The sequence below is a fragment of the Bubalus bubalis genome, chromosome 15 (genome assembly GCF_019923935.1).
Source record: "Bubalus bubalis isolate 160015118507 breed Murrah chromosome 15, NDDB_SH_1, whole genome shotgun sequence".
In the NCBI taxonomy this organism is placed as follows: Eukaryota; Metazoa; Chordata; class Mammalia; order Artiodactyla; family Bovidae; genus Bubalus; species Bubalus bubalis.
In genome coordinates, this window is record NC_059171.1 from 32,206,984 (window position 1) to 32,224,762 (window position 17,779).

At 40.5% G+C, this 17,779-nt stretch overlaps 1 long non-coding RNA gene across 1 annotated transcript in view; it reads right to left on the bottom strand.

Annotated features, from left to right (window-relative positions):
* Nucleotides 1–4,774: 4,774 nt before the first annotated feature.
* The window catches only part of LOC123329456, a 217,111-nt gene continuing 204,106 nt past the window's right edge, over nt 4,775–17,779 (bottom strand). Inside the window, exon 3 of the long non-coding RNA XR_006544902.2 lies at nt 4,775–5,362. This is a non-coding gene — a long non-coding RNA (uncharacterized LOC123329456). The remainder of the gene's footprint in view (nt 5,363–17,779) is intronic.

The window sequence follows — 17,779 nt, forward strand, 5'->3', positions numbered from 1 at the left end:
ATACGATTCCCTTTTCTCCACATCCTTGTCAACATTTGTTATTTGTAGACTTTTTAATGATAGCCATTCTGGCAAGTGTAAGGTAATATCTCATTGTGGTTTTGATTTGCATTTCCCTGATGATTAGCAGAGTTGAACATCTTTTCATTTTCTGTGAGCCATCTACATTTGCTCTTTGGAAAAATGTTTATTCAGTTTTTCTGCCCCCTTTTAAAATCAGGTTATTTATTTTCTTTGATGTTGAATTGTATGAGCTTTTGTATATATTGGATATTAATCCCTTATCAATCACATCATCCACAAGTATTTTCTCCCCTCAGTAGTTTGTCTTTTTGTTTTGTTGGTGTCTTCCTTTGCTGTGAGTTAGGATGCATTTTTACTTGCTTGAACTGAATTCCATTGTCAAGTAGATACATTTTTTTTCTCAATAGGTCTTTTACTATTGAGTGAATCATAAAGACACAGAGTATTTGTTTATTGCATTGTATATGAAGACATGTTGAGGGAGGGCTTCTCGACACAATTTGTACATCCTCAATTAAATTATCACTTCTAAATTATATTAAATACATTGATTAGTATTCTGGTCTGGAAAATCTCATGGACAGAGGAGTGTGGTGGGCTACAGTTCATGGGGCAACAGAGTTGTCTATGGGGTCACAAAGAGTCAGACACAATTGTCCATAGGATAGCAAAAAGTCAGACAGAACTAACACTTTTGTTAGAACAGTGTGTAATAGAGAATAGAAATGCAACCTCAATATTTGTTCCTGGCAGAAAAATGCATACATTTTTAGCTAGATTTACCCTAGCCTGGATTCTGAACTATATGGTTAAGTCCAACTTAGATTAGAAAATTTTTGTTGCATTTTTGTATTATAAAACTATTTATTATTCTTTATGTCTGTAAATATAAATACATTTCCCTGCAACTTATAACTCAGGAAAATCATCAAATGGTATGTAAACATGAATTAGAATCTTTGCCCTAAAAATCTTTACTGTGTAGTAGACAGCCAGGTAAATAATCACAGTAATTGTTTTAATTATAATTGTGTCGGGGAGTGTGTAATTTCCCTGGTTCTGTCTCATCACAACAAAAATTTGAAGCAATGGACCAGCATTACAGCCCTCGGACGGGCCAGTGTTACAGCTCTCGAACAGACCAGTGTCACAGCTCTGTGTTACAGCTCAGTTTTATTTAGAAAATAAAGGAAAATACATCCTTGAGAAGTGAGGGCATGCCGACCCAAAAGACGCAAAGCGGAGAGAGAAAGAGAGAGAGAGAGAGGGAGAGAGAGCAAAAGACCAACCCCTGGCCCATGGCTTCTCTCTTTATATATTTTTTCCTCCCCCTGGGTCTGCCTACTAAATTGGGAAAGCCAGGATTACCTGAGGTCCTCATTCTGGTCCTTGGACTTTCCTTTGTTCTATTTTCGTGGAATTCTCCCTTTCTTGTCTTTTAGCCACCACCATTCTGGACTCCTTTTTCCTTAGTCTAACTACCTAACAATTGTAAATAATTATAATAAATAGAGTCAGTGTTAGAGTGAACATATGGGTATAAAATGAAAACTTACATCTTTATCCTGTACATTTATCAAATAATACTAGAATCATATATATTATCCTATTAAAAAATACTGGAACAGAGCATACTATCAACTATAAATTGGCACTTGTCATGGGTGCTTGTCATCTACCTCTATAAGGATTAAATCACATGCTGCTGCAGCCACTGGCCTTCAACACCCCCTGAAGGAGTTTAGGGCAGAGAGCCCAAATGAGGCATTGTGTGCTTGACGGGTAGCAGTGGGTACTGGCAGTACAGGTATTTAGATAGTTAGATATTCTCAGGAGCTGATTTTATGAGCCCAATTATTATATCTAGAAAAGCACTAAAATTCTTCATGGTGATGACTCTTTCTCATGACTAGCAGAAGCTTCTCGAGACCAGCAGAAACCTTCTGTAAAATACGTACCTGATTGCATGTACTCTTTGTTGTTGTTGTTCAGTAGCTAAGTTGTGTCTGACTTCTTGTGACCCCTGGACTGCAGCATGCCAGGTTCCAATGTCATCCACTATCCCCCAGAGTTTGCTCAAATCCATGTCCATTGAATTGGTAATGCTATCTAACCATTTCATCCTTGCTACCCTCTTCTCCTGTTGCCTTCAATCTTTCCCAGCATCAGGGTCTTTTCCAATGAGTTGATTTTTTACATCAGGTGACCAAAGTATTGGAGTTTCCTTTCACCAACATCATATATGTACTATCCTTCCTCTCTGCCTCTGCGGAGCAGTTTCTCAGAGCTATCTGAGGTGCTGTCTCCCAGGCTGCAATTCTCATTTTTATACAAATAAAATTTAACTTGCAACTCTCACATTGTGCATTTTTTCAAGTCATTAATACTATTCCAAATCTATGTTAAAAATACTGGGAACAGGCATTAAAAAAAGTAAAATAAATTAGCTGCACGCCTCAGGAAATGCTTGCTTTTGGAAGATAAGATTATAAACTGAATAAAATAGTTTCCCTATCAAGATTCATTTCAAGACCTTCTTTCTAGCTTTGCCAAGAAATAAAAAATTGTCATAAAACTCATCTATGCCCAACTTATACTCACAAATTTAACTTTTAAGGATAAATTAAAAATAATACAACCAAAGACATAAAATCATATAAGCATTCTCATCTGTTTTACCTTGAGATATGACAAGAGAGAAAAAAAATTAGTTTGATTCAAAAACTAAAAACTTTATTCAGCTGAGGTGCATCAGGAAGCAACTAAAGACACAATTACTGCCTGAGCCAAGCTGTGCTGGAGTTTTATAGGGTAAGAGGAGGGAAGAAATATATGTTTTTGTAGTTTGGTTGAGGTAGAATTTTTCCTCATCTCTAACTGCTCTAAAACCTATGGTTGGAAATGGTGGAAACCTTTGTGATCCCATGCCTATTGCTAGGGATGGTGGGTGCAGTACCATTCAGGGACCTGTCATTACAGTTCTTTTGAGAAATATTTCTGCAAGTTGTATAATTTTTCAAGGTTCAGAGGAAAGGTTGATATCAGAAAAATAGGCATGGAGGAGAAAAGAATACATACACACACACACACACATATGTGTGTGTGTGTGTGTGTGTGTGTGTGTGTGTGTAAAACACAACTTGAAGCCAGAGAATTGGAAATTATTTTCTTTTTTAAAGACACTAGTAACATTTTCAAGGTGGTAGACTCCCTTACCACATTAAGTCTAATAAACTTACCTTTGCCTGTATAATGGATTTTTCTGATATTTCTCAATGAGTTGAAATTTGACAATAAGAAATATTGGAATACTGTGGAATGGAGAAGGAAATATGGAAAAGAAAAAGGAGGTTGCATAAAATGTTACATTTTAACTGCATCTTTAAACTGTTTCAGGGGTTGGGAAAAGTGAGGAAATTGAAGACAGCATACCACCATTATAACAAGTATGGTTTCCCATTGGGAAAAATATGGTACAGACTCAGTTAATAAAAAATAAAGAATTATATCATTACATACACTTCATCCATTGAGGGGATAACAAGATGATACTATGGACAGCTCTATTCTCATATATTCAAAAACTTGGAAAATATGAACCAATTTCTTAAAAGCTGCAATGTGCCACACTCAATCACAATGAAAGAGACAAACTCAATTGTCCTATAAGCATAAAGGGAATTAAATTTGTAAATAAAAAGCTCCTAACAAAGAAATCACCAGTCCAGGACTAAACTGCTTCATTGGAGAGTTTCGCTAAAAATTTAAATAGAATTAATGTGGATATTAAACTTTCACTTTCAGAAAATAGGAGAGGAGGGAATTCTACAATTCATTCTGTGAGACTAGTATTATTCTGATGGCAAAAGCAGACAAAGCACATACACACCCAAGGAAAATGTAGACCTATATGTCTCATAAACTTACATGCAAACATTCTCAACAAAATAGCAGCAAATGGGGTACAATAAATGTATAAAAAGAATCATATGGCATGATCAAGTGAGATTTTTCCAGGTATGCATACAGTAGAATAAAATATTTGCAAATCACATATGAAACCAATGATTTGGGTAAGGAGGGATGAATAGGCAGAGTTCAGAGAATGTTTAGGACAGTGAAACTACACTGCATGATATTATAATGCATAGATACATGTCATTATACATTTGGTGAAACCCATAAGATCTGTCTGTGTGCTCAGTTATCAGTTGTGTCTGAGTCTTTGCAAGCCCATGGAGGTAGTCCATAGTCTTTTCTGTCCATGGAATTTTCCAGGCAAGAATACTGGAGTGGGTTGCCATTTTCTACTCCAGGGGGTCTTCCTGTCCCAGGAGTTGAAACTGTGTCTCTTCCATCCCCTGCATTGGCAGGCAGATTCTTTCCCACTGCACATCCTGACCAAGAGTGAATTCAAGGGTAAACTATGGTCTTTGGGTGTTTATGATGGATGTGTCAGCATACATTCATCTTTGGTAAAAATTGTACCATTTTGTTGAATGATATTGATAGTGAGAAAGACCATGCATTTGTTAGAGCAGAAAGTAACTGGGAAATCTCTGTATCTTCCTGTCAATTTTGCCATGAACATAAAATTGCTGTAAAAATGTTATTGTGCCATACAGTAGGTCCTTGTTGGTATGGCACAGAGAACTCTGCTTAATGTTATGTAACAACGTAAATGGGAAAGAATTTGAAAAAGTATATATACATGAAAATAAATCTTAAAAATACATGTTCTTAAAAAGTGCCAGTATAAAGGAAAATGGTCTAATGAGTAGCGAGTACAATGCTCAGATAATTAAAAATAAAGGTTGCAGATTAGGTTAGAATGCTAGAGAGGGTCTGTTGATTCAGGAACTGTGAAAGATTCAAGTTATTTACCTTTCTTGCAAGACATAAGACTTCTAGATTAGAGACATAGACAATTTATTACTTGTGGCAAAACATCAGCCAGAATAATTCCCTAGCTCCAAATCCCTGTGCTCCAAACTTCTTCACTATTTTGTGATGTGCTTAGTCATTCAATCATGTCCGACTGTTTGCAACCCCATGGACTGTAGCTCACCAGGCTCCTCTGTCCATGGAGATTCTCCAGGCAAGAATACTGGAGTGGGTTGCTGTGCCCTCCCCCAGGGGATCTTCCAAACCCAGGGATCGAACCCAGGTCTCCCATATTGTAGGCAGATTCTTTACCACATGAGCCACCAGGGAAGCCCATGGGAAGGGCCAAATATTACCCAGTATATGCCGGCACAGGTACAAAAGAGTGATTGCAGAATAAGGATCTGATTTTGATCTTATATTAAGGCTGCTGGCAATCTATCCATTCTTCCCCCTGGAGAAAGACAGAAAAGTTACCCTTATTCCAGAGTGCAAGTAAATCATCTTCAGGGGAATTTTATTTTCCCAAAATGACTTGGAGAGGGGTAAATTTAGGCTTCATTATACTAGTCAGTAAATCTCTTCCCACTGACCTAAAGGGAGATACTATTTTTAGCTTCCAAGAATATTTATTATGCATACTTCTTTGAAAAGATGATCAGCGCCTTTTGCTCAGAAACTACATGAAACTACAAGAAAAAATGCATGGAGAATTGCCTTCTACATGAATCAGATTATTAAGAAACAGAAATTCTATTGAGGGAGGAACAGAACAGGCCAAGCTGACTCGATCTTGAAAAAGAAGGAAACTCCATCTTGCACTTTCAGTGAGCTTTGGACTATGTGCCTGGGAGCCCTGGGAATAACATACCTATGGCCGAACTGATCACCCTGACTGATAAACACCAGATTGCATACCAAGATTTCCCATTGCCAAAAAGAATGTAATAATCCCCTATGTAGTCAAGCGCCTTTGTAATCTTTATGGCACCCATTGGTGTAGGCTACAATGTATAACCAGCTGACCCTTCTAATTATGAATCATGGCTGTAACCTGATTGTATCTCCCTTTAACACTTACCAGGCTAGGTTTAAGGAATTTGGGGATGTGGGCTTGAAAACACGCTTAAGGTATACAAGGTTTTCACAAAAGTCAGTCAAGGTACTTGGCTAAGAGGAGACTCTGCCTTGGGGCCGTCAGTGTAAACTGCACCCCACCATCTGCATTGTCCTTCTGAGTGAGCTTGTTTCCCGGAAAACATGGCTACAACATTCGGTGCATTGGCCTTGAAACTCCTAACTTTGAGGAGACAAGTCCCATTTGGGACTACTCCTAGGCCTTGCAGCTTGAATCATCTAGAGGAGGGGAGGCACCTTGCCCTCTGGAAGGATTCTGCTTCTCAACGCCTGGACCGTTCATGTTAGCAGGTAGTGGATAGCAGTAGGGGAACTGAGCACTCTCAGGAGACTGGAATAGGCAGGTGGTGGCCATTTCTTGGTACACAGGTTGATGAACAAGTCAGGGCTTAGGAAGGAAATTTGTGAATGTCATTTAGCAGGTGGTGTCCACGCCATCTTGGGGGAAATTTTTACCAAGCAATCACCAGGGAATTGTTAGGAGAAGAAAATTGGTCTTTGTGTGCTCATATTCTGCCCTCCCCAAGGAGATGTCCCATCTGCTTTGAAATTCTTGGCCCCCTTGGAATTGTCAGGCTAGAAGGAGGGAGATACATAAATGAGTACGAATTGGCTTTTCCAGGGATGACCTGAGACATGGGATATTTAACCCATCTGTGTTTTCATCTGCACCTGATCAAGCCCACCAAGGCAGGACCGACTTTAAAAGTTAAGGGAGAAACAGTCTTAAGCCACGTGGTGTTCTGGTTCAGCCCTGCTGACTGGCAGGTGAAGATACACCAATCCCCCTTCTCCCTCTGGAATCTGGCAGGTAAGGCTCTTCTCGGCCCAATTAGGAAGGAGGTAGAATGGTAATTTAAGTGTTTAATTGAGTGGAAATATCAGAAATACATTGGGTACCGAGAACTTCATAGACAGAACGAAAAGGAAAAGTAGAAGGTCTGGGAAAGTAAGCAAGATGGGAGGAAGTAAATCTAAGGTAACTGTATTAGAGTGCATGATTAAAAATTTAAATAAGGGATTTGGAGGGAACTATGGGGTGAAGACGGAGAAGGCAGTGGCAGCCCACTCCAGTACTCTTGCCTGGCAAATCCCATGAACGGAGGAGCCTGGTAGGCTGCAGTCCATGGGGTCGCTAGAAGTCAGACACGACTGAGTGACTTCCATTTCACTTTTCACTTTCATGCATTGAAGAAGGAAATGGCAATCCACTCCAGTGTTCTTGCCTGGAGAATACCAGGGATGGAGGAGCCTGGTGCGCTGCCGTCTCTGGGGTCGCACAGAGTCGGACATGATTGAACCGACTTAGCAGCAACAGCAGCATGGGGTGAAGATGACAGCTAACGCCTCCACGTACTCTCTGAGGTCGAATGGCCCCCTATGGCAGCAGGATGGCCACCAGAGGACACCATGAACTTAAAAATAGTGGAAGCGGTCTATACAGTAGTCACAGGAGAGCCAGGACACCCGGATCAATATCCATATATTGACTCATGGCTAGGGTTAGTGCAAGACCCTCCTCCTTGGATGAGGTTCTGTATCCAGAAAGGAAAGGGAAAAATATTGATGGCACAAAAATTGATGATAAAAAAAAGAAATTCTACAGGATTTGGATGGGGATTATCTGTCCCCTCCCCCATGCTGGATGATGACATGCCCACTGTCCAGTGCTCCACCAGGACCAGAGGCTGCCTTAATGCCCAATGCAGGGCCAGGTGGAGTTTCTGCAGCAGCCGCTGCTCCTCTGCCAGCTCTCCCGGAGATCATAGAGCCACCGTTTCAGCAGGCTCCGATCCCAGCAATGGAGACCTCTGGTCAACACCCGCAGGATTCCACCTCAGCTGGACCTCCTAGAGTGTATCCACCTTTCCCATGAGTACTGACGGGAAGTGGGAAGAAAACGCAGGAATTAGAGGCTGTGCTTTGCCAAGGAACAGGGGTAAAGAACCCCACTACAGGTGCCCCTCAGAGGGTACAACAGCCTCTGGTTCAGGATGCACGTGGGCACTACCATCAGCCCCCTGTAGCCTATTATTACCAGCCATTTTCCTCTATAGATATATTAAACTGGCAGAGACACACTCCACCATACTCGGGGGAGCCACAAGCCATGATTAGGCTAATGGAGACTATTTTTCGAGCCCACCGCCCTACATGGGATGACATAGTCCAACTACTAGTCTCCCTTTTCAGCAATGAGGAAAGACACAGGAGCCTAACTGAGGCCAGAGAATGGCTAAGAGAAATGGCACGTGTGGATACTGCAAACCCACAGCGGTGGGCAGAACTAGTCACCCCACCATGGGAGGCCTAACTGGGACTGTAACACAGAGAAAGGGAGGGGCCACCTGGAGAGATATAGGATGGCTATTTTATAAGGCCTCAAGAGGGGGGGCCCAGAAACCTATGAATATGGCAAAACCCTCTGAAGTGATTCAAAGGGAAACCAAATCACCCTCTGAGTTCTACCAAAGACTGTGCGAGGCATGTAGACTTTATACACCAATAGATCCAGAGGCTGATGGGTCTCAGACGGTAATAAATGCAGTCTTTGTGTCTCAAGCCTACCCCGAAAATGTCAGATGGGGGAACACCAAGTGACTCATGAATTTTTATACATCCCTGAATGTGCAGTACCTTTGTTGGGAAGAGACTTGCTGTCTAAATTGGGTGCACAAGTGACCTTCCCCTTGCCATAAAAGACCCAGTCTTTGAGTACTCTCCCTCTCAGTAGCTCCTCAAGATGAATGGAGGTTGCATGATCTCCCAAAAGGGAAACTGGATGGGCTAAACAGTCGAGAGAGCGAGAGCGAGAGAGCGAGAGAGAGAGAGTTAACTTAACAATTCCCTGAGGTCTGGGCAACACCCCTGGGCTTGCAAAACAACAAGCTCCAGTGGTAACTCAATAAAGTCAGTACTGGCCTTGGGCCTGCCAGACCTTTCTAAGCTGTTTACTCTTTATGTGACTGAAAAGGACAAGGTGGATATGGGAGTGTTGTCCCAGACTATGGGGGCATGGGACAGACACGTGGCTTACCTCTTGAAATGGTTGGACAGTGTTGCCACTGGGTGTCAGGGATGCTTACGAGAAGTTGCTGAGGTTGCCTTACTGGTCTGGGAAACAACCAAGTTGACTCTGGGCCAAGATTTGATCATAAAAGTCCCGCATGAGGTCAACACTCTCCTGTGAGGGGACCCCCATAAATGGCCGTCAACATCCCAGATTACTCAATTCCAGGGACTGTTATGTGAGAACCCCCATGTTACTATTGAGCTTTGACAGGCCCTGAATCCAGCCACTGTCCTTCCTGTCAGAGAAGGTGGGCCCTCACGTAATTGCAAGGAAATCCTAGAAGTTTATGCCAGCAGACCTGATTGAGAGACCAGCCAATCCTGGACCCAGATTTGGTCCTGTACACCAACGGCACCAGCCTGGTGAAACGAAGACAACGACTGTTGGGATACGCAGTAGTCACAGAAGAAACCACTGTTGAGGCTAGGTTTCTGCCATCACCCTGTCCTGCTCAACGGGCCGAACTATATGCTCTAATTCGGGCCCTCTAGCTGTCAAAAGGTAAGAAGACAAACATTTAAAAAACACTCCAGGTATGCTTTTGCTACTTTACATGCGCATGGGGCTTTATATTAACAGAGAGGTCTTCTGACAGCCAAGGGAAAGGATGTTAAAAACAAAGAAGAAATCTTGACTCTATTAGATGCTGTATAGGAACCTGAAAAGGTAGCAGTGATGCATTTTTGGGGTCACCAAAAGGAAGACACCCCACAAGCACAGGGAAACCACCTAGTAGATAAAGCTGAAAAACATGTGGCTGAGAAATTTGGGGGCCACTGGTGGGGGATCTATCAGAACCTTTGTACTCTCAAAAATGCCTGAGTTAACTTTGACTCTCCCGCAGTATACCCCAGCCCAAGACCAGCTGGCTGAAGGAGAAAAGGCTACCAAAAATGAAAAACATTGGTGGGAACTGCCAGATGGCAGGTTTCTGGTACCCGAGGCCTTAGCCCCCACACTGGTATCTCAGGTTCACCAGACAACTCACTTGAGACATGACAGAATGGAAGAATTAATTAAAAAATATTTCTTAATTCCACGACTTTCCTCCTTATGAAGAATGGAATCCTAGAACTGTTCTGTTTGCTCACAGCTCAATGCTACTCCTGGACATAAACAAAAACCTCAAGGAATACTGTTAAAAGGCACTCTACACTTTGAACATTTAGAAGTGGACTTTACTGAGATGAAACCCTGCCAACACCATAGTTATTTAATGGTCATGATATGTACCTTCTCAGAATGGGTGGAGGCCTTCCCCACCCGAACTGAAAAAGCAAATGAAGTGACTCACTGTCTGCATCAAGAAATAATCCCCATATTCAGGTTCCCAACCAGTATAGGATCAGACAACAGCCCTGCTTTTGTAGCCGACTTAATTCAATAGGTATGTAAAACTCTAAATATCAAGTGGAAATTACATATGGCATATAGGCCCCAGAGTTCTGGCATGGTGGAACAAACCAACTGGACACTTAAAGAGATCCTCTCCAAGTGGATCATAGAAACTGACTGCTTCTGGGTGGACTTGCTTCCGACAGCTCTGCTCAGACTCAGGATGACCCCATGGTCCCATGGCTATTCTTCATAGGAAATTGTGTATGGGAGACACCCTCCTATAATAAAACAGGTGTCAACAAATTTGCCTCAGGTAAGGAGGGATGAGATTTCACAGCAGATGGAACTAGGTAAGGTAATAAATCAGGTAACTAAGTTTGTACAAGAAAGGGTGCCGTTTCCCCTCGGGGAACAGATTCACGAATTTGTGTCTGGTGATCAGGTGTGGGTCTAGGACTGGAAACACGACTCCTTGGCCCCACATTGGAAGGGCCCATATACTGTTGTTCTAACCACCCCTACGACAGTTAAAGTTGCAGGTGTCACTCCCTGGATCCACCCCTCGAGGGTGAAGAAAGCATAACATGCAGACCCAGAGGATGTCAAGTAGACTACACAAAAGGACCCCACTAGTCCCCATGAAACCAAGATCATCTTAAAGAAGAAGAGATGAAGCTCTACTATCAACTGCTGCTACAAGGACTTGCCGATATCAACTTGAGACTAAACATAATTTCAGCACAAGGAGGAACCTGTGCTATAATTAAAGTTGAATGTTATGTATATATTCCTGATTTATCTGGCAGTATATAAGCCGCCCTAGATGACATGAAAGGTCAGGTAAAACCTATGTCTGATGACAATCTTCCTTTTTGGACTTCTATTCTATCATGGGTAAAAAGTGATTGGTGAAAAACTATATTAACCATTGTTACAGTTGTTCTGTTGATTCTATGTGGACCCTGTATTCTCCAATGTGTTGTTAACTTGTATCACAGAGGCTGAATTAATTTACTGACATATATACCAGGAAACCTAAAATGCAGTCCATCCCGATGAGTGATGCTCATACTGGAAGTTGAGACCATCAAGAGGGGGCTATGAGGTAGGAAAGGAATAAGCCAAGCTAACTCCATATTGAAAAAGAAGGAAACTCCATCTTGCACTTTCAGTGAGCTTTGAACTATGTGCCTAAGAGCCATGGGGATTCGATTTAGGTCATACCTGAATGGTCTAGTGGTTTTCCCTACTTTCTTCAATATAAGTTTGAATTTGGTAATAAGGAGTTCATGATCTGAGCCACAGCTAGCTCTCGGTCTTGTTCTTTATGACTGCATAGAACTTCTCCATCTTTGGCTGCAAAGAATATAATCAATCTGATGTCTGCATTGACCATCTGGTGATGTCCATGTGTAGAGTCTTCTCTTGTGTTGTTGGAAGAGGGTGTTTGCTATGACCAGTGCGTTCTCTTGGCAAAACTCTATCAGCCTTTGCCCTGCTTCATTCTGTATTCCAAGGCCAAATTTGCCTGTTACTCCAGGTGTTTCCTGACTTCCTACTTTTGCATTCCAGTCTCCTATAATGAAAAGGACGTCTTATTGGGGTGTTAGTTCTAAAACGTCTTGTAGGTCTTCATAGAACCATTCAACTTCAGCTTCTTCAGCATTACTGGTTGGGGCATAGACTTGGATTACTGTGATATTGAATAGCTTACCTTGGAAACGAACAGAGATCATTCTGTCGTTTTTGAGATTGCATCCAAGTACTACATTTCAGACTCTTGTGTTGATCATGATGGCTACTCCATTTCTTCTAAGAGATTCCTGCCCACAGTAGTAGATATAATGGTCATCTGAGTTAAATTCATCCATTCAAGTCCATTTTAGTTTGCTGATTCCTAGAATGTTGACATTCACTCTTGCCATCTCCTGTTTGACCACTTCCAATTTGCCTTGATTTATGGACCTAACATTCCAGGTTCCTATGCAATACTACTCTTTACAGCATCGGACCTTACTTCTATCACCAGTCACATCCACAACTGGGTATTGTTTTTGCTTTGGCTCCATCCCTTCATTCTTTCTGGAGTTATTTCTCCACTGATCTCCAGTAGCATATTGGGCACCTATAGACCTGGGGAGTTCCTCTTTCAGTATTCTATCATTTTGCCTTTTCATACTGTTCAGAAATTGAAGAAAGTAGGGAAAACCACTAGACCATTCAGGTATGAACTAAATCAAATCCCTTATGATTATACAGTAGAAGTGAGAAATAGATTTAAGGGACTAGATCTGATAGATAGATTGCCTGATGAACTATGGAATGAGGTTTGTGACATTGTACAGGAGACAGGGATCAAGATCATCCCCATGGAAAAGAAATGCAAAAAAGCAAAATGGCTGTCTGGGGAGGCCTTACAAATGGATGTGAAAAGAAGAGAAGCGAAAAGGAAAGGAAAAAAGGAAAGATATAAGCATCTGAGCGCAGAGTTCCAAAGAATAGCAAGGAGAGATAAGAAAGCCTTCCTCAGCGATCAATGCAAAGAAATAGAGGAAAACAACAGAATGGGAAAGGCTAGAGATCTTTTCGAGAAAATTAGAGATACCAAGGGAACATTTTATGCAAAGATAGGCTCGTAAAGGACAGAAATGGTATGTACCTAATAGAAGCAGAAGCTATTAAGAAGAGGTGGAAAGAATACACAGAAGAACTGTACAAAAAAGATCTTCACGACCCAGATGATCAGGATGGTGTGATCACTCACCTAGAGCCAGACATCCTGGAATGTGAAGTCAAGTGGGCCTTAGAAAGCATCACTACGAACAAAGCTAGTGGAGGTGATGGAATTCCAGTTGAGCTATTTCAAATCCTCAAAGATGATGCTGTGAAAGTGCTGCACTCAATATGCCAGAAAATTTGGAAAACCCAGCAGTGGCCACAGGAAAAGGTCAGTTTTCATTCCAATCCCAAAGGAAGGCAATGCCAAAGAATGCTCAAACAACCGCACAATTGTACTCATCTCACATGCTAGGAAAGTAATGCTCAAAATTCTCCAAGCCAGGCTTCAGTTGTATGTGAACTGTGAACTTCCAGATGTTCAAGTTGGTTTTAGAAAATATAGATGAACTAGAGATCAAATTGCCAACATCCACTGGATCATCTGAAAAGCAAGAGAATTCTTAGAAAACATCTATTTCTGCATCATTGACTATGCCAAAGCCTTTGACTGTGTGGATCACAATAAACTGTGGAAAATTCTGAGAGAGATGGGATACCAGACCACCTGACCTGCCTCTTGAGAAACCTATATGCAGGTCAGGAAGCAACAGTTAGAACTGGACATGGAACAACAGACTGGTTCCAAATAGGAAAAGGAGTATGTCAAGGCTGTATATTGTTATCCTGCTTATTTAACTTATATGCAGAGTACATCATGAGAAACACTGAGCTGGAAGAAGCACAAGCTGGAATCAAGATTGCCGGGAGAAATATCAATAACCTCAGATATGCAGATGACACCACCCTTGTGGCAGAAAGTGAAGAGGAACTAAAAAGCCTCTTGATGAAGGTGAAAGAGGATAGTGAAAAAGTTGGCTTAAAATTTTGTGAATTAAAAAAAAAAGTTGTATTAAAGCTCAACATTCAGAAAACTAAGATCATGGCATCTGGTCCCATCACTTAATGGGAAATAGATGGGGAAACAGTGTCAGACTTTATTTTTGGGGGCTCCAAAATCACTGCAGATGGTGATTTCAGCCATGAAATTAAAAGACACTTACTCCATGGAAGGAAAGTTATGACCAACCTAGATAGCATATTCAAAAGCAGAGACATTACATTGCCAACAAAGGTCTGTCTAGTCAAGGCTATGGTTTTTCCAGTTGTCATGTATGGATGTGAGAGTTGGACTTGAAGAAAGCTGAGAGCTGAAGAATTGATGCTTTTGAACTGTGGTGTTGGAGCAGACTCTTGAGAGTCCCTTGGACTGCAATGAGATCCAACCAGTTCATTCTAAAGGAGATCAGTCCTGGGTGTTCCTTGGAAGGAATGATGCTAAAGCTGAAACTCCAGTACTTTGGCCACCTCATGTGAAGAGTTGACTCATTGGAAAAGACTCTGATGCTGGGAGGGACTGGGGGCAGGAGGAGAAGGGGAGGACAGAGGATGAGATGGCATCACCGACTCGATGGACATGAGTTTGTGTGAACTCCGGTACTTGGTGATGGACAGGGAGGCCTGGCGTGCCGCAATTCATGGGGTCTCAAAGAGAGGGACGCGACTGAGTGACTGAACTGAACTGAACTGAACTGAGCCATGGGGATAATATACCTGTGGCCAAACTGGCCTCCCAGACTGATAAATACCAGATTGCATACCAAGATTTCCCATTGCCAAAAAGAATGTAATAATCCTCTATGTGGTCAATCACCTTTGTAATCTTTATGGCATCCATTGGTGTAGGTTACAATGTACAACCAGCTGACCCTTCTAATTATGAATCATGGCTGTAACCTGGTTCTATCTCCCTTTAACAATTTCCAGGGTACATATCAAGAATTTGGGGATGTGGGCTTGTAAAGTACACTTAAGGTATATAAGGTTTTCACAAAAGTCAGTCAGGTACTTGGCTAAGAGGAGACTCTGCCTTGGGGCTGCTGGTGTAATAAACTGCACTCCACCATATGCATTGTCCTTCTGTGTGAGTTTGTTTTCCAGAATGTGTGGCTACGACGCTATGAAAGGGACTTTATATCAGTTTATTATCCATTCATCCTCATACTCATCCATCCCCTGCAACAATCATTATTGAGTACTTATTATACAGCAGATATTTTAGATGTAACAAAAATGTTCATAGCTTTAAGAAACTGACTATAGTTGCTGATAGAGATGGTTAACAAATAATAAGAGTATATGAATAAGGGTAATTGTGTATATATATATATATATATATAGGAATACTAAAATCAGTAAGAAAAATGATATTTAATTTTTAAGAAGAATAAAAAGGAAGAGATTGAAGGCAAGAACATCAATTATGAGATAAAATTACAAAAATCTAGTCCTGAACTGAAGAGTACCTGAAAAGTGATGTTCACAGAAAGAAAATGATTATTTAAGGATTTTTAAAAAAGACTATTTGGAAAAGCTTCTGTGCTTTCTCCACTGATTGACAGTTGTGGTTGCCTGGAAACAGAGAACATTTAATGAGTATCTATTGTTTGGTAATCAGACCTGATTGTATCCCAGACAGATTAGAGATGATGTTGAGCTTTCAGGAATAGAAACACATAATAAGCAGAGGTACCAGGTACCCACAATTCATATTTCCTTCCTAAGGTTTGGAAAGTAAAGTCTCTGAAAGAGAATTATTAATGGAACCATATTGGAGTGATAAGTGATAAGAATATTTGGCCATTGAGTAGTATTAGCTTTCTATTCTTATCAAATCATTTCTGATAATAATTACATCTGAAAGAGATGATTTGAAGAAGCTTAGGTTTTTAATTTTTTTCATATGTTTCCTCCAGGGAACGTTAAAATAGGAATACAAGTAATTAATTAATACTGATTCTTTGCAAGAATAATAGATAAAAACATGAAGGACTTGATATACATGTAGTCTGAACATGTTTAGTGTTTATTTACTAAGTTAATATTTTTTGTGGGTCATGCATTCTCTACTAGATTGAGAATCTCTCTTATTCCTTTATTTTCACTTTATCATTTCAATATAGAAGAAATATCATTACTTATAATCACATAGTATATTGTATATTATAATTTTATTTACATAATTTGTATTAGTAATATTTAATAACAACAAAAATATTTTTTGGGAAAAGTATACAGGAAATCTAGTTAAGATCTAATTTTTTTCCCTAAGCTTCACAAACTCTGAGGCAAAAGTATAAAGGTAGGCTAAGTCTAGACTGTTAAGACCTTGATTTTCTTGTAAAAGAGTGAACACTTTATTCTACATGCCATATGTCCATTTTCATGCCACCATATTCATATGAGGAGAATGGTTTCAAAATCTGAATATCCTATAAATATCATTCACCATAGATATTTTCATAAAATATGTTGAAACTGTTAGTCACTCAGACATGTCCAACCAACTCTTTGCTACCCCTGTAGCCCACCGGGCTCTTCTGTCCATGGAATCTTCCAGGCAAGAATAGTGGAGTAGGCAGCCATTCCCTTCTCCAGAGGATCTTCTCCACCCAGGGACTGAACCTGGACCCTGGGTATCCTGCATTGCAGGTGGATTCTTTACCATCTGAGCCATCAGGGAAGCCTATATTGTCATACGAGATATTGAGTAACAGTAAAAACTTCTCTATCAAAACTGCCCCATCCCCATCCCCCAAATCATGTTTATCAAAGCATTCTCTGTAACAAATTATTCAATATGTATTTGATTAGTACTGATTTTGTGCAGTTCATGGCCAAAGTCTTCTAAGACAATGAAGGTTCATTTATATTTCTTAAAGTTCAGATGTGTACCCTCAGTCAGAGAGAAGATATAATGTTATAAAATCTTAGAGTGGATACCTCTTTGTCAAATTAGACATTGTAACAACTTTTATGCTGGATAATAAATCATAAGATTGCTTCCAGTCAAATTCAGGATTTTTCAAAAATATTTCTCTAGGAACTTGAATAGAATATAGCAGAAAAATCCAGACATCTGTATTATAAGGCCTGGGAAATTCTGTCCTGAAAATAGAAACATACATAAATGTGCTTAAATTGTATCAAATCCATATGAGTTCTAAAGTATGTTTTATTGTCAAAGTTATAGATTTTTCTTATTTACAAAAGATTTTCATGTTCATGGAAGATGAGGAAATAAAAATTGAAATAAATAAAGGACAAAAATGAGTGGAAAGACCACAAGTTGCACTTCAATTCTTATTCTGTACTTTTTCTCTATCATTGGACACTCTTTAACCTGGTTTTATTCACCACTCCAGTATTCTTGGGCTTCCCTTGTGGCTCAGAATCCACCCTCTTTGTGGGAGACCTGGGTTCAATCCCTGGGTTGGGAAGATACCTTGGTGAAGGGAAAGGCTACCCACTCCAGTATTCTGGCCTAGAAAATTCCATGGACTGCATAGTCCATGGGGTTGCAAAGAGCAGGACATGACTGAGCAACTTTCACTTTCACACTTTCAAGTATTGATTTCATAGCTCTATAGTACAGACTATCCTGAAGTATCTTGAAGAATTTCTATATTTTGGGGTGCTTAAACTATTTCTAAGTTTTCACCTCCTAAATAATGTTGAAATGTTTATCTTGGTACATAAAGATGTTGG